A 21437-nucleotide genomic window follows, 5' to 3' on the forward strand; every position below is an offset into this window, starting at 1 on the left:
TATTTTAATGATTTACTATGCCCATAATCATGTAACTCACCTGGAAGTAGAAACTGTATCTCAGAACAAGAGCGCTGCTAACAGTTGAAAGGTACGACAAAATTCAATCAGGAACTGATCAGCTATCCAAAGGTAGGGCTGTCATGATTATACTTCTTTCAGCTTCTCCAGGGTTTCATGCATTGTAAGTGTCTTTGGCACCTGCATACCGAAAGTGTAGGGCAACTGATGTTATGTACCTGAATTTGCACGTTCTTGGATCTTGCTTGTTAATCTCCTTTATCTTCTAGAGATCCTGGATGAGGGAATACCAGAGCCTGTCTGGAAAAAAGGATAAACACAATAGACGATGTTGGGGCAGAGAATACATATGGAATATCTTACTCATCACCTTGTCCATGTCAGAAGATGTTTTCTTCACAGACAGGTACTCCTTATCTTCTGTGATTGCTGTTAGCAGCTCTCTTCGCAAAAGGACAAAACACCCAACCATGCCTGTGTTTCTTCAGGGAGTATGAGCCATTATTTCTCTCAAACTTTCTATCTTAAGATCAAGCACTGCAACTTAATTTCATTTCTCTAGATCTAATTCTTTGGGGAGCAGATGGAAAATTCTAGCCCATGCTGTGAGCTTGAAAGAAGCAATTCAAATGCTTATCTCCTCAAAAAAAATCCTGCCTCTTAACTGTAGCAGGGACTATACCACTCATCTCAAAGAAACAGCTACCCATCTCATCCTCTGCAAAATAACACTGTTAAAAGCCACACATTTCCTTACTTGATCTTAAGGCTCTCTATTTATAGCTCTGGTGAGTCTTATTCCTTATTTCTGATTTAGGAGAAAGAGTCTCAATTGCTTGCAGTCTTATTGCTTTGTGTTTGATTGAGTCTTCCCAGCTTGCTATTTATTTCACTGGCATACCCAAAGCCTCTTCTGGATCACCCCAAAACCCACTTGTTCTAGGTGCTTTTAGATCTTCTTTGATGCCAGTCTTAGGCTTGCAAAAAGTAAAGCCTCCTAATCTGGATGGTCTTTAACTGGGTCATTGTTCTCCTTGTTCTCTTTGTAAACAACCCCTTTACAGGCTCCTCTGACTTTATGTATTCAGTCAGCAATACACAACTGAACAGAGAAACAGGGTCATACAGAATATTTATAAAAAATAATACAGGCATTTTCCCTATTGGTCACATAAGTGTCCTACACTACCGCCAATACTCATGGAGCAGGATGAGAAGATGACAGCGATGCTTCAAAACAGGCAAGATTTAGTTGTCAATGGTGTTGACGGCATACATAAAACTCAACCTAATCTACTGAAATTACAAAATCTCCAGAGTACACTACAAGAACTAAGGCTGTCTCCATCCTGAAGTTTGTCATTTTTGTGGAAACTTTTGGATTGTTTGAGATCTAAAACCGCACAATCTCTATCTCTTTTCTTGTATGCAATAAAGAAAATGGAACATAATGTGCTTGACACTGGAGAAGGAAGTGGAAATTGTGACCTCATAATCCAGTTTGGTTTACTGAGTGAAATTTTGAAAAGAGAAGCTGCATAGCACCTGATAACTGTTTTTTCCAATGGCTTAAGTTCCAGTATTCATTGCACTTACATAGTTGCACCTCTCTGTGTACAGAACTATTATAGCTAGAACAAAATGATATCTACAACCTGGACTGAGGGTGTGAACTCTCTTTTGCCTGCCCTGTAAGGAATTGCTAAACAGCATTTGGATTTGTTGGCCTTGTACACGTCTATCTTCACCATTACATTTGTATTCCTGTGAACTTGGAGAAACAAAAGAGCTGATCAAAGTAAATGTCTCAATTCCAGAGTACAGACACCAGTGAGAGCCACAGAACTGACAAGCACGCCTTGAACAGAAAGGCGCATATCACATCACAAAAGCACCCTCCATGAAAGGTGAAGCCATGGAACTCATTATTTGTGGTGTCAATGGTGTTCTCAGGACATCGCACTCGTTCATGGGTGCTCACTGGTAAATTGTTGCAGATTCCCAAGTTGCAATTGCACCTGCAGAAATCAGGCCCAAATGTGCACAACTAACATAGCTGAGAACACAGCTGGCATCAACATCCCAATTCATCGGCCAAACTCATGGCAGCTCCTCTCAGTGTCATGGACCAACATTAAGCCTGGAGCCAGCAAGTTTAACCTGGCTCAGATCTACTGAGTGGTGGCAGTGGAAGAGGAGAGAAGGGGACCCTGTACCACCACTACTGGGCCAGGTCCCTTAAGTATTTGCGCTCTTGCATAGTCTGGGATCCAATGTCAAATTTATCCTGGCTACCCTAAGAGAAAGGGCAAGGAGGGCTAATATGGGTCATAGAGAGGAAGATCATAAAATCCATTCTCCTAATGAAGCCTCCAGATAACAGGAGAGTAGTAAAAGAAGGAAGGAACAGCAAGGACTCAGGAAAGGGGGTCTCCCTCAAGAGCTGAAGGTCCTGGGAGCAGATGAGTGTACTAGTTTATGTGGGGAAGGTAGCGGCTCCGCTGCTTTTCCAGGTCTCTATTACAATGATAATTAAAGCTTCCTACACTGAATGTTATACTTGTGTTGTACAACACTTTTGCATAACCAGTCTCTTGTACAGCACATGTACACAATTACACAACACAGGAGGAGTAAATTCTGGGGAAGGAGACTGGATTATGCTTATTATGTCTCTACTGGACCATAGAATACAAATGTCTTAACTGTTCTACATGTCCAACTAATGCAAAACTACAGTGATATACTACATAGAAATACCCTGGAGCTACCAGCCCCTTCTGGCCTTCTCCACTCCATGCAGAGGGCAGCAAACCCATAAGCATGGCATCTCTCTGACAGAGCCCATCTCTTCCTTCTTTACTCTTCATTATAAAAACAGACCCTACACTATCTAGTTGTCATTATAATTAGGGGTGTTACAATGTGTTTGTGTAATGGTGTAACCATTGAATTTTTCAGTGGTTACATATTTACATGCCAGGGGGGCAAAGGGCATGCAGACGCAGGAGTTGGTGCTCTCGGGAAGCAGCTTTTAAGCCAACTCCCTACTGGCACTGGCTCCCATTTCCCCTCTTCTACCCTCAGCTGTGCGGGAGGCAGACAGCTCCACAGGAACTGGTGCTTGCGGGGAGCTGGCTTTTAAGCCAGCTCCCCGCAAGCACCTACTCCCAACCTCACCCCTCCATGCACTGCTGCCTCCGTGGTTGGCAGCAGTGAGGGAAGGGTGGCAAATGCACTGGGCTTCTTCCTCCCTCCCCAGCTGCCTCTGATAGATGGGTAGCGGGGGATGTGCATGTAACCGTGAGGGTTGACCGATGAACCATGTACTCAGATATTTGCTCATATACCTAATTATAATCAATATGCTTTTTAAAAATTCCTGGAATTTCTTTGACATATGTATCTTCAGTAAAAGATGATGTAACAGTCTTCACTCATGAAACCTTAATCATCTTTATAACTAAATAATTGGGATGGATAGCGGGGAAGGTATTTGGGCTTCAAAGTCAACTATATCATTTATGCCAGATTAGTAGTTACCAGGTTATTCATGCCTAGACTTCAAAGTAACAGAGTAAAAATGACAGACCTTTAGTTGAGGGGACTGGAATATCCTCAATGAAAGAACCTCAGGCACAGGGATATAGAGATAAAGGCAGAGCCTATAATAGATAGTCAATGGGAGATGATGGTTCAAGCATACTAATACTGTTTACTCCACATACCTTGGGTGTTGCCTACCTGTACCTAAATATATTTTTCCATTTGCTCTGGATTTGATTCAATTAAATTTACTAATAAGTTTGAAAACGTCAAAACCTGAATGGCACAGGAGCCACCACAAATTATGCAGTTGAGTTTCCTTCATTTGGGGAAAATTACAGGTCAGCACATCTGCCGTGCAATGGATGAGCCTCACTCTGGGAAAACCACCTTTGTGATCACAGTATCTCCCCTGCCAGATCTGCAGAGTAAATTCTTTTTCCAGCATCTTCTCCTTCACACCAACCTTGGATTATTGCTGCAGTGCTGAGGCAAATGCCAAGTGCTGCAAGCAGTCGGTGCCCTACCCACAGTGCATGGAGAAATAAGTAGGCATCTGCCCCTTATTTTTAACTAAACATATAGCTGACAGGATGGCTTGCACTGAATATCCTGATGCTCTGAAGTCCCTGCTCAGAGAATTGTCTACTTTTCTGTCCATTACAACTTCTGATAAAAATTTACACTAGCAATATATTTAAACGGTGAACGTTTAAAAAAGTATAATGGAATCCTTAATCCTGAATCCTCATCTGTTGCTCAATTTTTTGTCCTTATCTTGGAATCCCATTCTATATCAAATGAAGAGAATTCCTGCTTTTCTAAAGAGGAGAGCTGTCCCCTGGGGACTTCTGATTTACATTTGCTTGGATGAGTTACATAGACTGGATACCAAAGATACTTTATTACTTTCTTTTTCATGGTTTCACATCCATCTCGAGGAAAGACTGTGTGTGATGGCCAGCATTCCTAATCAGGTATTTTACCCTCCACAAGATAAGGCACATTAAGCAGTGACTGCTTTAAGGGAAAAATTTTTAAGGCCATACTGAGTCAGACCAGAGGTCCATTTAACCCAGTATCCTGTCTGCTGATAGTGGCCAATACCAGATGCCCCAGAGGGAAGGATCACAAGAGGTAATCCTCACGTGCTCACTCCCATCACCCATCTCCAGAGAAACAGAGGCCAGGGTCACCATTCCTACCCATCCTGGCTAATAGCCATTGATAGACCTAACCTCCATAAATCTACCTAGCTCTTTTTTGAACTCTGTTAAAGTTCTAGACTTCACTGCATCTTCTGGCAAGGAGTTCCACAGGTTGACTGTGCAAACTATATAACTTCATTCAAAGTTAAAATATTGACAGTGTTTTAGTACTAAATTTTTTTTAATGTTTAGCACTATTAAATCCTAGAAGTTTAGCACTACAAAATACTACTTTATTTGCTTTCACTGTCCAAGTGCAGAGAATTTTTTGAAAGAATAACTGTCCTTTTAATTTGAATATAGTCATTTCTGCCCCTAGTATTGTCAAACATGCTGCATTATATAAACTATCTGTTTTTAAGAAATTATTTTCATTAGAAGAGTCAATAAAACGTTTTGTTGGGAACTCCAATACACTGGAAGGAGATCTACAGAAATAAAAACTTATTTTTTATAAAAACTGTGGTTAACACAATATTAGATGTGTTGGTGAACTGGATTTTAACAGCCTCACACATTTATAAGCAGAGATGGTAATGCTGCCTATATTTAAGGTTGCCTAATATTTCCCATTATAAGATTTAGTTTTCATTTGCTTGTAGCTCTGCCAAACTTTAACCAGTTGGGCTGAAGTTTACCATACACAATGTCTGCCTCAGAATACTTATTTATTTCCACTAAAACGATTCAGCCATTACTGAAAAAGAGATTTAAAAATAAACACATTGTTTTGTCCATGTTACAAAACATTTTGACAACCTTTTCTTTGAGAAACTCTAGCTTTGGAGCAGAGATTCGAAATTAGGCAGGGGATGGCCTTTGAGTCAGGAATGTGCTAAGGATGTTAAATTTAGATTAACTAACTAATTGAATAGTTGATGTAATTTGCATTGACTAGTTGATAAGGGTGCCTCTGCCTCTGAAATGTAACAAGAGCCCTGCCAGCCATGGGAGGCACAGTCAGCAGGGGACTCAAGCAGTCTCTCGCCGGCCCCGCACTCCTTGCAGCACTTCTGCTTTTAAAATGTAGCAAGAGCCCTGCTCTCGCTACTTTTCAAAGGCGGAAGCACCACTATTTCCCCATTGTGTCCCTCCCTTCCCCTCCCAGAGATGGTGCTGGGGGATCCAGCTTTTAAGACGGTTCCCCCCAGCACCGGATTCTGCTCCCCTGCTTGCTGACTCTCTCTGATAGAGGTAGCAAGTGTGGGGGGGAGCGGAAGCGACTAATATTGAGTCACTAGTTGACTATCTGATACGCATTTGCTTATCGGATAGTTGACTAGTCGATTACATCCCTAGCGTGTGTCTTTTGTGGTCTCAGGAAATTCTGTCTGAATTTGACCAAGTTGTAAGTAGGACCCTACCAAACTCACAACTATGAAAAATGTGTGTCAGACCGAAATCTGGTCTCACTCTATAAAAAATCTGGTCTTTTGTGGTTTTACCCTGTACTGTACTATACACATTTCATGGGGGAAACCAGCATTTCTCAAATTAGGCTTCCTGACCCAGAAGGCAGTTACAGGGATGTCACAAGTTCATTTTAGGAGGAACTGCAGTACTGCCACCCTTACTTCTGCGCTGCCTTCACAATTGGGCAGCTGCAGCAGAGGGTGTTGGCCAAGCAACCAGCTCTGAAAACAGCACCCCACTAACAGCAACTATGACTTGGGAATTGGACTCCCAGCCAGTTGCCAATGCTTTCCAACTACCCAGCTCTGAAGGCAACAAACTGCCAGCAGCTACAAAAAATTATCCTACACAAAATTAAGTTTTTCAGTATTTAGATTTCAAATGTCAAGGCCAGAAAGCAATATTATGAGCATCTATGATGACTTCCTGTATAACATAAAGCTAATCACCATAACTTTAAGCCATTTCCATGGCACCTATGAACATCTGCTCTCAGGTTCAGCTATCACAAGGCAGTTAGAAATGAGAAAGGTTTGATTCTGTCTTCAGTGTAGGAAAGGAACATTGAAAAACTAATTGGAGACCTCAAAAATACATAGCAAGTGGAGTCAAAGTAAGACGTATCCTGGGAAATAGGCAGTTTGAATAACTTTTTGAATGTCTATCTTAAGAACAGTACAAGCATTGATGCGTATGCTGACACACAGAAAAGTATCCTTTTTATAATTAGTTTTAATATAAAATCCTAAGACAGACCATATTGCATCAGACTTTCTAGCCCGGTAGCCTATCTTCTGATAGTGGTTGCTGCCAGACACTTCACAACAAATGAAAAGAACAGGATAATTAAGCCATCTATCCTGTTATCCAATCCCAGTTTCTGTCAGTCAGAGGCTTAGCGATACCTAAAGCATGCAGTTCATCCCTATCTTGGCTAGCAATATATAAAAATAATACAATTCTCCACAAACTCATCTTTTTTTAACCCAGTTACACATTTGGCTTTCAAATCATTCTGAGACTCAGGAGCTGCAAACAAAACTGTGAATTCCAGAGGCTGACTGTGGGTGGTGCAAAGCAATATTTCATTTGTTTTAAACCTGCTGTCTATTAATTTTTCTTGGGTGACCTCTGTTACTTCTGTTATGTGCAGAGGTAAGTAACATTTCCTTATTCACTTTTTCCATATAATTCAAAATTTTATACACCTCTACCATCTACGAGAATTGCCTCTCAAGCCTTTTTTTTAAAAAAAGGAAGCATTACCTTAGGTATTCTCCAGCCCTTCTGGTACAGAGGCCGATTTAAGGGGCAGGTTACATGCCAGTTGGTTTGCAACTTAATATCTGAGCTCCTTCAGAACTCCTGGATGAATATCATTTGGTCCTACTGACTTAATATTGTTTAATTTTCCTCTAGGTTTATTTTAATCTTTTAGGTGAAATACAGTGGGCTCATTCTCAGGAATGCATTACACCCTCACTAATTACACTTTTCCTGGGTCATACAAAGCGCACTCACACTGTCTAGCAACTATTATTGAATATGATGAAAATTCTATGTTGCATCAATATTCCATTTTAAAAATACATTTTAAATGTCAAAGTTTTACAGCAAGCCATTCAAATGTCACGATGTTAATAACTTCTTAATGCAAACTGTCCAACATTACCTACACCTCCTTATGTACAATCATGACAGTCTTATATGATCATACCATATTGTTTTCTAAAGGACACAGTGCCTCATCAGTACAGAAAATTGATAATGCACAGTCAGAAAGACTGCTGGTCAATATTTTCCTTCATGATTATTGAACCACAATATACATAATTTATCATTCAAATAATAATTACAAAGTGTTCTGGAGGTTTGTATGTTTTAACTCTTTAATTAGAGAAATATTTATGGTGTCTTATTTGAAATGTTCTAAAATCCTGGTCAGAATGGTAATTTGCATTATTAGAGTTCTACAAATCCGCAGGTATGTGCATCCACAAATGTGGATTCTGATATCCACACATCATTTTTGCAATATAGATAGAGATACTAATTTTGTGTCTAGAACTCTGCAAATTTCTGGATATCCATGGCTCATTTTTGTGGATGCAGATACAAATTTTGTATCCTCACAGGGCTGTCTGCATTATCCCCATTTCACGTATATAAAGCTAAAGCCCAGAGAAACTAAGTCTGCAGATATGGCAAAAACAGAACACTGAGTTTCTCTGGGGTGATCTAGAACACCATTCATTCTCTTCTGACAGATCCGTTACAGTAATTATAATATGCTAAGGGGCAGTACCCCCTGCTTGCTACACTCGCCAACTCCCCTCTGGGAAAGGCAACCCAGGCATTCCCCTCAGCCACCAGGATGGGCAGAGCAGAGGTCGTGCCAGCCCTGGCTCTTTCCCTCCCTCCCCTGGCCCAGGCCATGCCAGCCCTGGCTCTCCCTTCTCCCAGCCCCTATACCACATAAACCCTATCTCTCTTCCTCCCTCCCTACGCACACCTTGCCCCCTCCCACAAATGGGCAACCTAACTAGCAAGGAAACAGCAGCTGCTCCAAATGCTGCTGGGCCACCCCTTTGTGACACCTCAGAGGCTGCAGCAGTGAGTTACACCTGGGCAGCTCAACACTGGGCTCAGGACGCAGCCACTCGGGGCTCAGCGGAGGATGGGGCAGCGGGCAGCCAGGACACGGGACATCTCACCCTGCGCCCAGTGCTAGCCAGGTTGAAAATAAAATAATTAATGTCTACAAACCTATTTCAACAGCAACATGTACCAACAATCACTGGAATTATCAAAGAAGGAATTTTAATAGGATTTGAACACCTAATTGGTATTGTTTGAAAAATTCAGCCATAGCAATACTGAAATCAGACTAACATCTGAAACAATGTCTCCCCACCTTGCCCCATGCCTTGCACCAGGGATGCAGCACGGCTCTCACCCCCCAAGTACCGGGGAGGCCAAGACCCCACACCCCCAGCCCCTCATTCACACACCCCTGCATCCTTAGCCCCCTCACTCAAGAGCTCCTGGGAGACAGGAGCCACATGATCTCCCCACACTCCTAGTCCGCACACACACACTCTCTGTCAAGACCCCACATCCCCAGCTCTCTTGCACACCCCATCTGCTGAGAGCCCACACCCTCAGCCCACTCACTCATGCTCCCCAAGTCAAGACCTCACTCACCCAGCTCCCTCACACATACCCTCCACCAAGACCGCACACCCCCAACCCACTTCTGCACCCTCACTCCGGCCAGACACCTACCCTCAGAGAGAGGGGAGTTGGCAAGCTAGCAAGCAGGAGGCACAGCCCCCTAGTATATAGTGAATAACATTAATACATGACAGTGAAATTAGATATATGATACTTAAGACTGAGACTCAGGAAACAGTCTCTTTAATGTGTTTCCTGCAGCTCTTTGCAGCATGTGATATTCAAACTCTCTTTGATTTCATTAACAAATCAGGATGCTTTTACTATGTTATTAACCAGCTGCAGAATATTTCGTCAGTCATTTTGCTGTGAGAATAAATGTGTATATAGAGAGAAGAAGAGTAAATGAAACAATGAACTCTGACTACTGTGGCTCTTCTATGTAATGCTGATCACTACTCAAGCACTGAAATCTGAATATCACTGAATTTGACCAACATGCAAAATAAATATTCTTTACTGCAAGGCCCATGTAGGAAAATATTTTTAAAATTTGATTTTGTGATTTAAGAATTATTTTTCTTTGTCCTGCAGATATTCTATTTTCATGCCTTTAAAAGAAAACTTTCAAAACCTGGAAACAAAGGGTGAGATGATTTAGAAGAGAGTTTCCATTTCTGATCATAATCAAAGAAAGCAAGGGGAGGACTATGTTCACCTCTAAGTATTTCAACTTCCACTCCTCTCTATCAGACTTGAAATTTTTAGATGTTTTTCTTGATTAAATACATACTGGAAAAAAAAATCACATGATTGTGCATCTTACTTGTATTAAGTCTCCCTTAGAATTAGTCAGACAGATGCAGGGCAGTTGTAAAAAACAATGTTTTACATAATATTTTTGCATTTCAAAATAGATAGACTATATTTCTAACTGTTTACAGATTATCAAAATTACCTAATCAGCAGCAAAACTGTCAAAGGAAATTTTATTATACTAAGTAATAAACTTAAGATCTAAGTATAAGAAAAATCTGTTTGTATATAATCAGTACTCAACTAATTTGAACTGAATTCACACTGCTTTAGCAGAGCACCAGGAGCACAAAGCAGCAACGAAGCCATTGTAGGTGGCCACAGGTGCTTCATCCCAGTGGAAAGGAATCCACTCAATGCATAGCATATCCTGCTATCACAGTCATCACTAGCGCTTGCCTAAGAGTATATCCAGGATTATTTTGTGCCCTAATGTCCAAAATCTACTCTTACAGCTCCTTGAGCAAGTGGTGCACTCTTGAGCAATCCCAAGGAACGTATTTAGAAAGGGAAACAGAACAAAAGCAATACAGCACATGCAGAGGCTGAGGAAAGCAGAGAGGTGCTTGAAATCTCCCCCTTGCCTCCAACTTTCGTTGTTGACTACTGACAGCCCATCTTAACTGGAGTCTTGAAACCAGAATACAACTCATAAACCCAACTGCCTGTTCTGCCTTCTAGCATTCAGACTGGTAAAAAGAAAATGCCCAAAAGGTCAAAGAGCCTAATTCTTTCATCTCGTGCTTTTAAATTTAAGCTTTATGCCTATTACAGATGTAATAGTATAGTCCATTAACTGATAAGCAAAAGCTTATAGGTTAATGCTATAGACTACACACATTCCCCCTTCCCCACCAGTAATTATGTAGTTTGCTCTGGGTCCGAGACCTACCCCCGCTACGGCTTTACATTTAAAGTGTATTAGAAGCCAGCTGGGCACGCAGCTCAGCTTGACTCTCACAGGCTCCAGGAGCTCAGCTCCCCCTCCAGACAGGGGCTGCTGCCAGCCTGCTCTGCTGCTTCTGTGTGAGAGACAACAGCATAGGGCGACAGGCAGCTGGTCCACGAGGGGAGCTGGTTTTTAAGCTGGCTCCCCTCACAAACTAGTTCCCGCCTGGCACCCCACACTGCTGCCTCTGATACAGCAGCAGCACACAGTAGCAGGGGGTTTCTCAGGAGTGGGGCAAACCTCATCCCCTGGGGACTATAGAACAGTCAACTTACAGATAAGAATTCATGAGGTTAATCGACTATTCAGTAAACCGATATTTAACATCCCTAATGCAGATAGCAAATTAGAATGACAATAGCACTAAAAGCTTACTTCTTCAAAATCCTTTCTATAAATTGCATGCTGTAACTCCAGCCCCGAGCTTCAACAGTTTCAACAGCAACTGAATCAGGACGCCTGGGGCAGAGCAGCTAGGGTGCTGCCAGGTTGGTCCAGTAGCGCCGAAGAGCGGTTCCGGCGGCGTCTCCGATTCAGCCGCTGCTGGTCAGTTTCACCAGCGGCTGAATCTGGACGCCTGGGACAGAGCAGCTGGGGCGCTGCCGGGTTGGTCCCGCCGCCCACGTCCTCCGCGGCGAGAAAAGCCCTGGTCTGCTGGGGGGGGGGGGCCGCTAGCTTCGCGTCTCCCTCGTCTGCCGGGGGGAAGCCCCCCCGCGCCGCCGGAAGCGGCGACAGTGGGGGAGGCACCCCGCACTAGCTGCGCCCCGGCGGCGGCATTTCCATTCAGGCAGCGCTGAGGGAGCCTGGCGCGCCCGGTGCATTGTGGTAAGAGGGAGACCTGGGGGGGGGTGCAGGCGGGGAGATTTAAAGGGGAATCCGCCTCCGCCGTTAAACACCCGGCCCTGTGCCGGGCTGCGGCCTCCGGGCACGCCGCCCTAGCTACGCCCCCCCCCCCCCCGTTCGTAACTAGGGATCCAACGTAAGTCGGATTGATGTAACCCGGGGACTTCCTGTATTAATATTCACCCAAAAGAAATCTGAGCCAACTTTAAAAACAAAACAATTTTATATCTAATATATTTAATCTTCAAAAACTAAATAATTTGCAACAGCACATTGTGATCATATAAATCTGTACCTCAGACACTAATCGTATATTTAAATATAAACTATTTTAAATTTTCTTGCTGCTTCAAAAGTATCCTGTCTGTGTACACATTTTTGCATGTGTGGAAGAACACGAGTGTTATATTATGATTTGAAATGAACATTCAGCTGGGTTGTTTTTAATTCTCTCTTCCATTTGTAAGAAAACTAATTACAACATAGCTTGCATACAACCCTAAGTAAGTACAACAGAACATAATAAAAGGAGCTTTTAAATAAAATTTAACATTTAGTAGAAAGAACAGCATACACTCACTTCAGAGGGAAGCACACTACCCAAACTCTCTCCTTCTCCCACCCACCCCCATTCATCAAAGGAAACCCCTTCCCCACACACTAACAGAATCTTTCCTGTAAGCAGATGACCTCAAACAGCTAGGTTAGCTTTTTGAATTAATCAAGGAGCCTGTTTCTCCTTACCCCCAGCATGAATAGGCAATATAGCTTACTTCTTCAACCTATTGGTTCCCAGTTCAAAAAAGGGGAGGGGAAATGAAGGAGGCTTTGCACGCTCCCCCGCCCCCAGGCCCTAACTGGCCTAGGGGCATGAGTGTGTGGGGGCAAAGGCACTCCCTCACCCCCATACCAATCCTTGTCTGGCGGTGGGGAACCCAAAAATATATCGGCCCCACCCCTTCCGCACGATGCCCTGCCCCTTCCTGTACAGCCCAGGGCCACTTCAAAAATTTCCGAAGTGGCTCCCAGCACAAAATTATTACCCATCTCTGATCTAATGTAAGACTTGCCCTGTCTCAACCCACCTCCCACTAGGCAGTAGCACAGAGCCAAGGGCAGGAGACGAAGGAGGACAGGTGGGACCCAGTGCTCAGAGGAAGCCAGCTTAAAAGTCGGTTTCCCCTGAACACTGACTCCTGCCTACCCTGCCTCACTGCACTGCTGCCTCTGTGGGAGGCAGCAGGGTGGGGGCATGCGGCTCCATGGGAGCCAGCACATACGGAGAACTGGCTTAAAAGCCAGCTTCCCGTGTGTACCAGCTCCTGCCTGCCCCCTTCAGCCCTCATGCTGCTGCCTCTAGCAGCTTGTAAGCCAGCTTCCCCCCCTGCCCGAGCTCAGAGCACCAGCTGCTGCCTGCCCTGTTATTTATGTGGGAAGCAGTAGGTGTTGGGGATGGTAGGCGGTTCCTGCCTCTCCCCTCTCCTTAATACAGAGGCAGCAAGAGGGAAAGGGTGTGCCTATAGTGGTTAGGATTAACCAATGAGCCCAGGCTTATCGGTTAATCATGTGAACAACCACACACTAACATCGCTAATATGAGGATTAAAGCACAAAGATCTGCCTTCAAAGACATAATCAAGGCATGGTCAAGTTCTACCTGTAATTTAGATGTGATCTAAACATTCAGGAAAAATTATAAGTTGGGGGGAGGATGAAATGTTGTTGTTGTCATGGTCACTATTTATTATATCATCTCACACACCACAAAAACATCATTAGCTCCAGTGTTCACATATGAATAAAGATAAGCAGATTACACAGCAGATAAAGGACTTATGTCCAGAGAGAAAATGTTAGTCTCTCAAAAAATCATTAGTATGAAGGTACATTAAAGTCAGGAACAAATCACTATAAGTAGATAAGAAACAGAAGGATCAGTTGAGCTGGATAGAAATAGAGTGGTACCCTCACAATATACACTCCAGCAAGAGACAATATATACAGTAATTCCTCATTCAACACTATCGATGTTTCAGAAAACGATCGTGTTAAGTGAAAACATGTTATGTGGGGTCAATTTTCCAATTGAAAATAATGGAAAAGTTGGGGGTTGCGTTTCAAGCGGTTGTGTCTGTTGGGACTGGGACACAAGGCTGGGGGAGAAAGGGTTACAGCAGGGAGGGGAGGTGTTTGGCTCTGGGGAAGGGAAGGGAAGGGAAGGGAAAGAGAGGAGAGTGGAGTGGAGGTGGATTGGGTTGGGAGTATGCCCCTGTGACTGGTCTGCCGGGACCCGCACTGTGTCCAGCGACGGGGGGTCGCCGGGGAACAGCATGGCAAACCTTCCGCCGCTTTGCAGGGACGCAGGGGAAGCCCCACATAGCTGCTGGCGATGGGCCAGCTGGGGAAACCTAGCCACCGGCCTGCAAGCGGGGGTGGAGGAAAGGGGGTAAGGCATCCAGCGAGGGGGAGTCAGCAGGGAACGGCATGGTGAGCGGCGAACCCTCCATCGCTTTGCAGAGAGGCGGGGGAAGCCTCGCGCAGCCGCCAGCAATGAGCCGGCTGGGGAAATCGTGTTATTTCAGGGTCAGTCGTGTAATTCAAAAAACGTTCCCTAAAAAAAATGTGTGCTATCGCAAAAACGTGTTAAGCTGGCACGTGTTAAATGAGGAATTGCTGTATAAGCAAAGGACAGAATTGGTATTGGAACAAGTACACCCCCCCTAGCATTCTCAATCTAGCAGCTGTCATTACCATTGACCTACCCTTCCTTTCTTTACCATTCATCCTTTAGAAGTTAGAACTGCTTTCTTTTTCTTAAAGGGATCATGGATCCTGATATTTGTAGGAGAGAACTTCCTTTAGTAATATAGGGGTTGTCATGATATGAGAAAGTCTGACAGCCAGCCTATTTAAATCCTCCAAAGATAAATCAAATGCTAGGTAAATGGTTAATTGGTTTTTGTTCTATGTTCTTTATTATTTATCTTACTGAAGAAAAAAGTACATAACCTGGAAACTTCAAACAGTGCAGTTAGACAGTCTAAAAAACTTCACACATTTAATACTTATACTCTCTTCCCCTTCTCTTTTAATAACTGTTACAACCATGATCTACTTCTTGTTTTAGACTATAAATTTTTCAAGGCATGAACCCTGAGTATCTAAATTTGTACAGCATATTTTCCTAATAGATTCTGCAATCCTGATTGCAATCTCCAGGCACTAGAATAAGACAAATAAAAGATGTAGGACCGAATGAGATCAGAGTTTTGCAAACAGTGAAACAAGAAATAGAAAATAATTTTGTACATGAATTACCTATAACCTTGTACACAATCCTTGGTTTGTTATTATGTATATACATATTTAATTTAGATTAAACAAAAGTATTACTTATTTAATTATTCACCTCTTAAAAGTACGATACTTAATAAGGTTTCATGAACTTTCTGCTTTAAAATATTCAGATTTGTAGTTTACAACAAATCTAGTTCTAAACACTATATTTGCCAAACTTTGTCAGTAGCTTTATTAATCTATTTTATGTAGAAATAGTTTCTCAGCCTTTGCTCTCAAGACTTTCACCACAATGCATTTTATTGTATTTTAACAAATTGAAGCTGACAACATCTAGCACTTTTCATGTAGGTTTGTGATGCAAAGTGGAAAACGGAGAATGCACCTAATCTGGCTAGTTTCTGAACCCATCAAACCCTCCTATCGGAACAAAGAACAAATTCAGCCACTCACTATGCCAACAAAAATCCAGGTAACAGCACATCTGGGAGCAAGAGTAACAACTCAGCTACAACATGTGGATTTTGCTAATTTGAGGCCCTAAATTCCAAGTTTGATAATCAAAATAGACATGGCTCGCTGAACCACGGCGAGTCCCGCTCGCCAGCTGCACTATCTGGCAATGCGCAGATCGCCCAAACCCGGCTCTTCCGGGTTACAATCTACTCCATGGGCGACTAGATTGTATTATTTGTCGAGCCCTGAAAATAGAACATAAGAGCATAAGAATGGCCATACTGGGCCAGATAAAAGGTCCATTTAGCCCAGTATCCTGTCTGCCTACAGTGGCCAATACCAGGTGCCCCAGAGAGAGTGAACCAAACAGGAAATGATCAAGCCATCTCTCTCCTGCCATCCAGCTCCATCCTCTGACAAACAGAGGCTAGGGACACCATTCCTTACCCATCCTGGCTAATAGCCATTAATGGACTTAACCTCCATGAATGAACCTCCTAGTTCTCTTTTTAAACCTGTTTTAATCTTAACCTTCACAACCTCCTCAGGCAAGGAGTTTCATAGGTTGACTGTGCACTGTATGAAGAACTTCCTTTTATGTGTTTTAAACCTGCTGCCCATTAATTTCATTTGGTGGCCCCTAGTTCTTATATTATGGGAACAAGTAAATAACTTTCTTTATTCACTTTCTCCACATCATTCACGATTTCATATATCTCTATTAAATCACCCCTTAGTCTATTTCCCAAGCTGAAAAGTCCTAGGGTATGTCTACACTACAAAGTTAATTCGAACTAACAGACGTTAGATCGAATTAACTTTGATAGGAGCTACACTTACAAACCGCTAGTTCGAACTTAATTCGAACTAGCGGAGCACTTAATTCGAACTAGGTAAACCTCATTCTACGAGGACTAACGCCTAGTTCGAATTAAGCAGCTCGAATTAAGGGCTGTGTAGCCACTTAATTCGAACTAGTGGGAGACTAGCCCTCCCCAGCTTTCCCTGGTGCCCACTCTGGGCACTACCAGAGAAACTCGTCTGCCCCTCTCCCGGCCCCGGAGCCCTTAAAGGGGCCCGGTCTGGCTACAGTGCCCGTGCCAGATGCAAGCCTGCCAGCACCCAGCCAGCAGACCCTGCACCTGGCATGGCACGAACCAGCTACCTGCTGCCACCGAGCCCTCTGCCTCTTCACGGGACCAGGCTGGCAGCTCCCGGGAGCCTGCCCGGGTCCGCAAGAGGCAGGCACCCACCTGGTCTAGTGCAGAGATTGTGGACCTCATCCGCAATAGGCACAGGAAAGTGGCCGTCTAGGGCAGAATAGCTGCCAGCCTGGCCACCCAGGATCAGGTTTGCATGAAAATCAAGGTGGTCCAGTGAGACCCCCGACCCTGAGCCCTGAGCTTAGAATGGCCGTACTGGGTCAGAGCAAAGGTCCATCTAGCCCAGTAGCCTGTCTGCCGACAGCGGCCAGCACTAGGAACCCTGGAGGAGATGGACCGAAGACAATGACCAAGCCATTTGTCTCATGCCATCCATCTCCAGTCTTCCACAAACAGAGGCCAGGGACACCATTTCTACCCCCTGGCTAATAGCACTCCATGGAACCAACCTCCATGACTTTATCTCACTTCTCTTTAAATTCTGTTATAGTTCTAGCCTTCACAGCCTCCTGCAGTAAGGAGTTCCACAGGTTTACTATTTGCTTTGTGAAGAACTTTCGCTTATTAGTTTGAAGCCTGCTACCCATTCATTTCATTTGGTGTCCTCTAGTCTTTCTATTATGGGAACTAATGAAGAACTTTTCTTTATGCACCCTTTCCACACCACTCATGCTTTTATAGACATCTATCATATCCCCCCTCAGTCTCCTCTTTTCTAAGCTGAAAAGTCCCAGTTTCTTTAGCCTCTCTTCATATGGGACCTGTTCCAAACCCCTGATCATTTTAGTTGCCCTCCCCTCTCCCACCCTCTCTCTTCCCCTCTCCCACCTCCTTTTCCCAGTCTCCCCGAGTTCTGTTCAATAAAGAGAGTTTCTATTTTTGAACACACGTGTCCTTTATTTTGTACATCAGGAAGGGGGGCTAGGGAAGGGTAAGTGGAAGGAGGTGAGGGAGGAATGGGGTACAAGCCCCCGATGGAGAGGACTGGGGTGGCTCTGCAGGCTCCTCAGAGTGGAAGCTCTCCTGCAGCCCCCCGCTTGATCCTCCTCCCTGGATGGCAGCCTGCGGCAAGTGCAGCTGGGCTGATGGCCGAGTGCTGTGATGTGCCGAGCGTGGGTACTCAGGGCACTCCAAGCCAGGACTGCTTTGCTGTCCCTCATCGAGTTAGACAAGCAAGCGGGGAACCCCTGAGAACTGTCTGTCCAGGGTGGGGGTTGGGTCCCTTTAAGCACAGCCCTCGGCTAGCCTGAGACATTCCTGAGTCCTAACCTGATGCCCTGCCGGCACTGCTTCCGGCCATCCTTAACCCTGGTTCAGGGTCCACTCAATGTGGACATGCTAGTTCGAATTGGCAAAATGCTAATTCGAACTAGTTTTAAGGTCTAGATGCAGTAGTTCGAATTAGCTTAGTTCAAATTAACTAATTCAAATTAAGTTAGTTCGCATTAGTGCTGTAGTGTATACATACCCCTTGTGTCTTTCATCTCTCCTCATATGGGAACCATTCCAAACCCCTAATCATTTTAGTTGTCCTTCTCTGAACCTGTTTTAATGCCAGTGTATCTTTTTTGAGATGAGAAGGCCATACCTATACACAGTACTCAAGATGTGGGCGTACCATGGATTTATATCAAGGCAATAAGATATTCTCTGTCTTATTCTCTATCCCTTTTTAATGATTCATAACATCCCGTTTGCTTTTTTGACTGCCGCTGCACACTGGCCTCTGCACACTATGTGGACATTTTCAGAAAACTATCCAAAATGACTCCAAGATCTCTTTCCTGATTAGTTGTAGATAAATTAGCTCCCATCATAGTGTTTGTATAGTTAGAGTTATTTTTTCCAACAGAATAAGTGTACAAGTGAAAAATGTGTACCTTGAGGCATCAAAACCCAACAGCATCCCACCAATTTTTAAGTGGTCCTCTGAAGTTTATGGTTAGGAGCAGCTAAATTTGTGCTCTATTTTGATAGTAGCAGTTTGGAGCCCAAGATAAAAAAAATAAGTAGGGTCCAGCTTTTCCCTTGCAAAGCACTTTCTGGAGCCCATTCATGCTTATCCTGGCCCTATCAGAATCTTATGCTTATTGCTACCATTTATTAAAACAATTCCGAAAACTAATTACAAAAGAAGTCCCATTGTGCTAGGGCCTGGCTCTGCACACCCACAGAGCCCCTACTCCTTGTGACAAAGGGCACAGCCTGACCGGCCGAGGTGCAGCAACCTAGCAGAGGGAACACAACGAGAGGACAGCAAAGGGCACAGGAGCGCCACATCTAGGTGTGCGTGGGGGGATCGCGAGGCAGCGAGGAGCTGCGGAGGGAAGCGCCGAGGCGCGGGCTGGAGCAAAGCCCCAAGCACGCCAGGAGCCCACCCTCGGCCAGCGCGCAGCGACGCCCGCACCCTCCCGCCGCAGCTCAGGGGTGGGGGCGACACTGATGAAGCCGGAGAGGGCGGGGCGCCCCGCGCGCCTGGAGCCGGGAGCAGCCGGGCGGGGTGTCGCTCGCTGGACTCGGGCTGACAAGCGACACCGGGGGCAGGCGGGCGCCCTACGAGGCAGCGGAGCCGGCTGCCCCCGCCCTGCCCAGCTGCAAGTAACTCAGCGAGCTGGGCCTAGCCGCCCCCCGCCCGGCCCCGCAGCAGCCTCCCAGCCGCGGCCTCGGCGGGGACAGAAGCCGCCTCTGCTGTCCCCGCGCCGGCCCGCTGCCCGCCCGGGCCCCGCTGCCGGGCCACGGGACCGCTGCACCGCGCCGCGCGCGGCACCTACCTACCTGACAAGCCGAGCCGCTCCACCACAAAGTGACGTCACAGCCCCGCCAGCGTCCCGTGAGTGTTGCCAACCAATCAGCGCGGAACTCTCGCCACCCGACAGCCAATCCACATGGACCCCGCCCCCGCGTAACACTCTAGTTCCAGCAACCAATTCCGGAGAGCGGAATGATCTACAGTTCCCGCCTCTGCTCCTAAAATGAAGCCAGGCGATTGGCAGAGGAGACTCATGGGCGGGGCACTGGAAGACGTGGGGAGGGCGTGGCTCCCTTTTTTTGCGCTGCCTGCTGTAAACGCTGATCATCCCTGCCGGGCCTAGGGATTAGTTCGCGGTGGGGATCTGGGTTCTAGTCCCGCCCTGCGCGATTATGCGCTTGAGCCCGGCTTTGGCTCTCCCCCGCCGGCCGGGCAATGCGGGCGGGTGCTGTTATGGCTGGTGGGACCGAGTTGCTTTGTGGGGTGTCCCCCTGGAAGTGTTTCCCAGCAGGAGCAGTGTCTAGGTGTCCTTAGGCGAGCAGCTGCCTCGCCAGGTGTCTCGGGCCTGCCCCGGAAGGCGGAGATCGCTGCTGGGGCTGCAAAGAGTCGGGGGATTTCATGTGTTTGCCTTGCCCGTGGGGTTCTTTTTCCGTGTGTTCAGAAAAAGTGTCAAGAGGGTTAAAAAGACTGGGAGGAGTAGCCCTGTTAGTCGGGAACTTGCAAAGCAACGTGTAGTCCTGTGGCACGTGGCAGACTGACACAGCTGTTGTATATAGGAGGGGATGGAATCGCAGTCGGTTAAACGATAAACAAATAAGTGAAAGCTTATTGACCAATGTTACTGACTACACGTACTTCTCCCCACACCACCTCCTTCAGCTGTGCCAGTACATGTTTCAAAGGGTTGGCCAGCAGCCTGGCTCACTCCCAGTTCCTGCCAAGTTCCTGGAGCTACCCCCACAGTGGCTCTTCATGAGAAGTCATTAGGGAGCCAGCAGGCAGGCAGCCAAGTTCAGTGCTAGCTGGTGCCAGATCCTGGGAGCTACCACCAGCTGCAGCTTTGCAATGAAGTTATTAGTGCAGAGCCACAGTGGGATGAGCCCCTGAGACCCAGCCAGAGCCAGGTCTGAACCATCCTGCCTACTCATTGGCTTGGCAATTGCTGCAGCCTGCACAAGCTGAGACTGAGTGTTTGCAGTGCTAACCCTTATCAACAAGGTGATGAATTGATAAAACTTTTTGTCAATGACACAATTAATAAATTACATGCTTAACATCTCTAATATATATAGAAGCATGAGCATTCCAGAGCAAAACCCACTTCTTCAGATGATGAGCAGAAAAGAGTTAAACATTTTCACTGTCAGCAAGTAATGGGAATGTGTATCCGTGGAGAAGCCTGCATCTAAAGAAAAACTCAACCTTGAGAGTTGAGAGGGACTTAGCCACAGAGCAAAGCATGCTGGGCAAGAATTGAGAAAATATTCCCCACCTCAGCCCCAGTAGTGTGTGCAAAGACTGCAAGCCAGAGTTGGGAGGCATGGCCACTCATCTTTTCCTCACGTTTTGCTTAGGAAAACTCCCAACTTTCTCTGTCTGCTCTCCTCTCTCTCTCTTTCTCTCTCTCATGTTCATGTCCTTCTCTAAACTGTACTCTGAGGCTATGTCTACACTGGCAGGTTCTTGTGCCAGAAATATGCAAATGAGACTGTGTGGAATATCGATAAGCCTCATTTGCATACCTAAGGAGCTGCCATTTTTTGCAGAAGAGGCTCTTGCACCAGAAGGAGCGTCTATACTGC

The 21437-nt window shown here is 45.3% G+C and overlaps 1 protein-coding gene and 1 pseudogene across 6 annotated transcripts in view; both read right to left on the minus strand.

Annotated features, from left to right (window-relative positions):
• The window catches only part of FER (FER tyrosine kinase), a 340298-nt gene extending 320514 nt beyond the window's left edge, over positions 1–19784 (minus strand). For 3 of the 6 annotated variants that reach the window (XM_075932041.2, XM_075932046.2, XM_075932040.2), the window contains exons 1-2: positions 19662–19784; positions 41–321 (exon numbers count right to left, since the gene is read on the minus strand). The gene's annotated coding sequence lies outside the window, so the exon portion shown is untranslated. Of the gene's footprint in view, positions 1–40; positions 322–18766; positions 19585–19661 lie in introns of those variants that run through there. The other 3 variants (XM_075932044.2, XM_075932043.2, XM_075932042.2) reach the window with 3 other exon arrangements.
• LOC112546785 (U1 spliceosomal RNA) lies at positions 3841–3994 on the minus strand (annotated as a pseudogene).
• Positions 19785–21437: the final 1653 nt, after the last annotated feature.

Source organism: Pelodiscus sinensis, chromosome 6 (assembly GCF_052426305.1).
Source record: "Pelodiscus sinensis isolate ZL-2025 chromosome 6, ASM5242630v1, whole genome shotgun sequence".
NCBI lineage: Eukaryota > Metazoa > Chordata > Testudines > Trionychidae > Pelodiscus > Pelodiscus sinensis.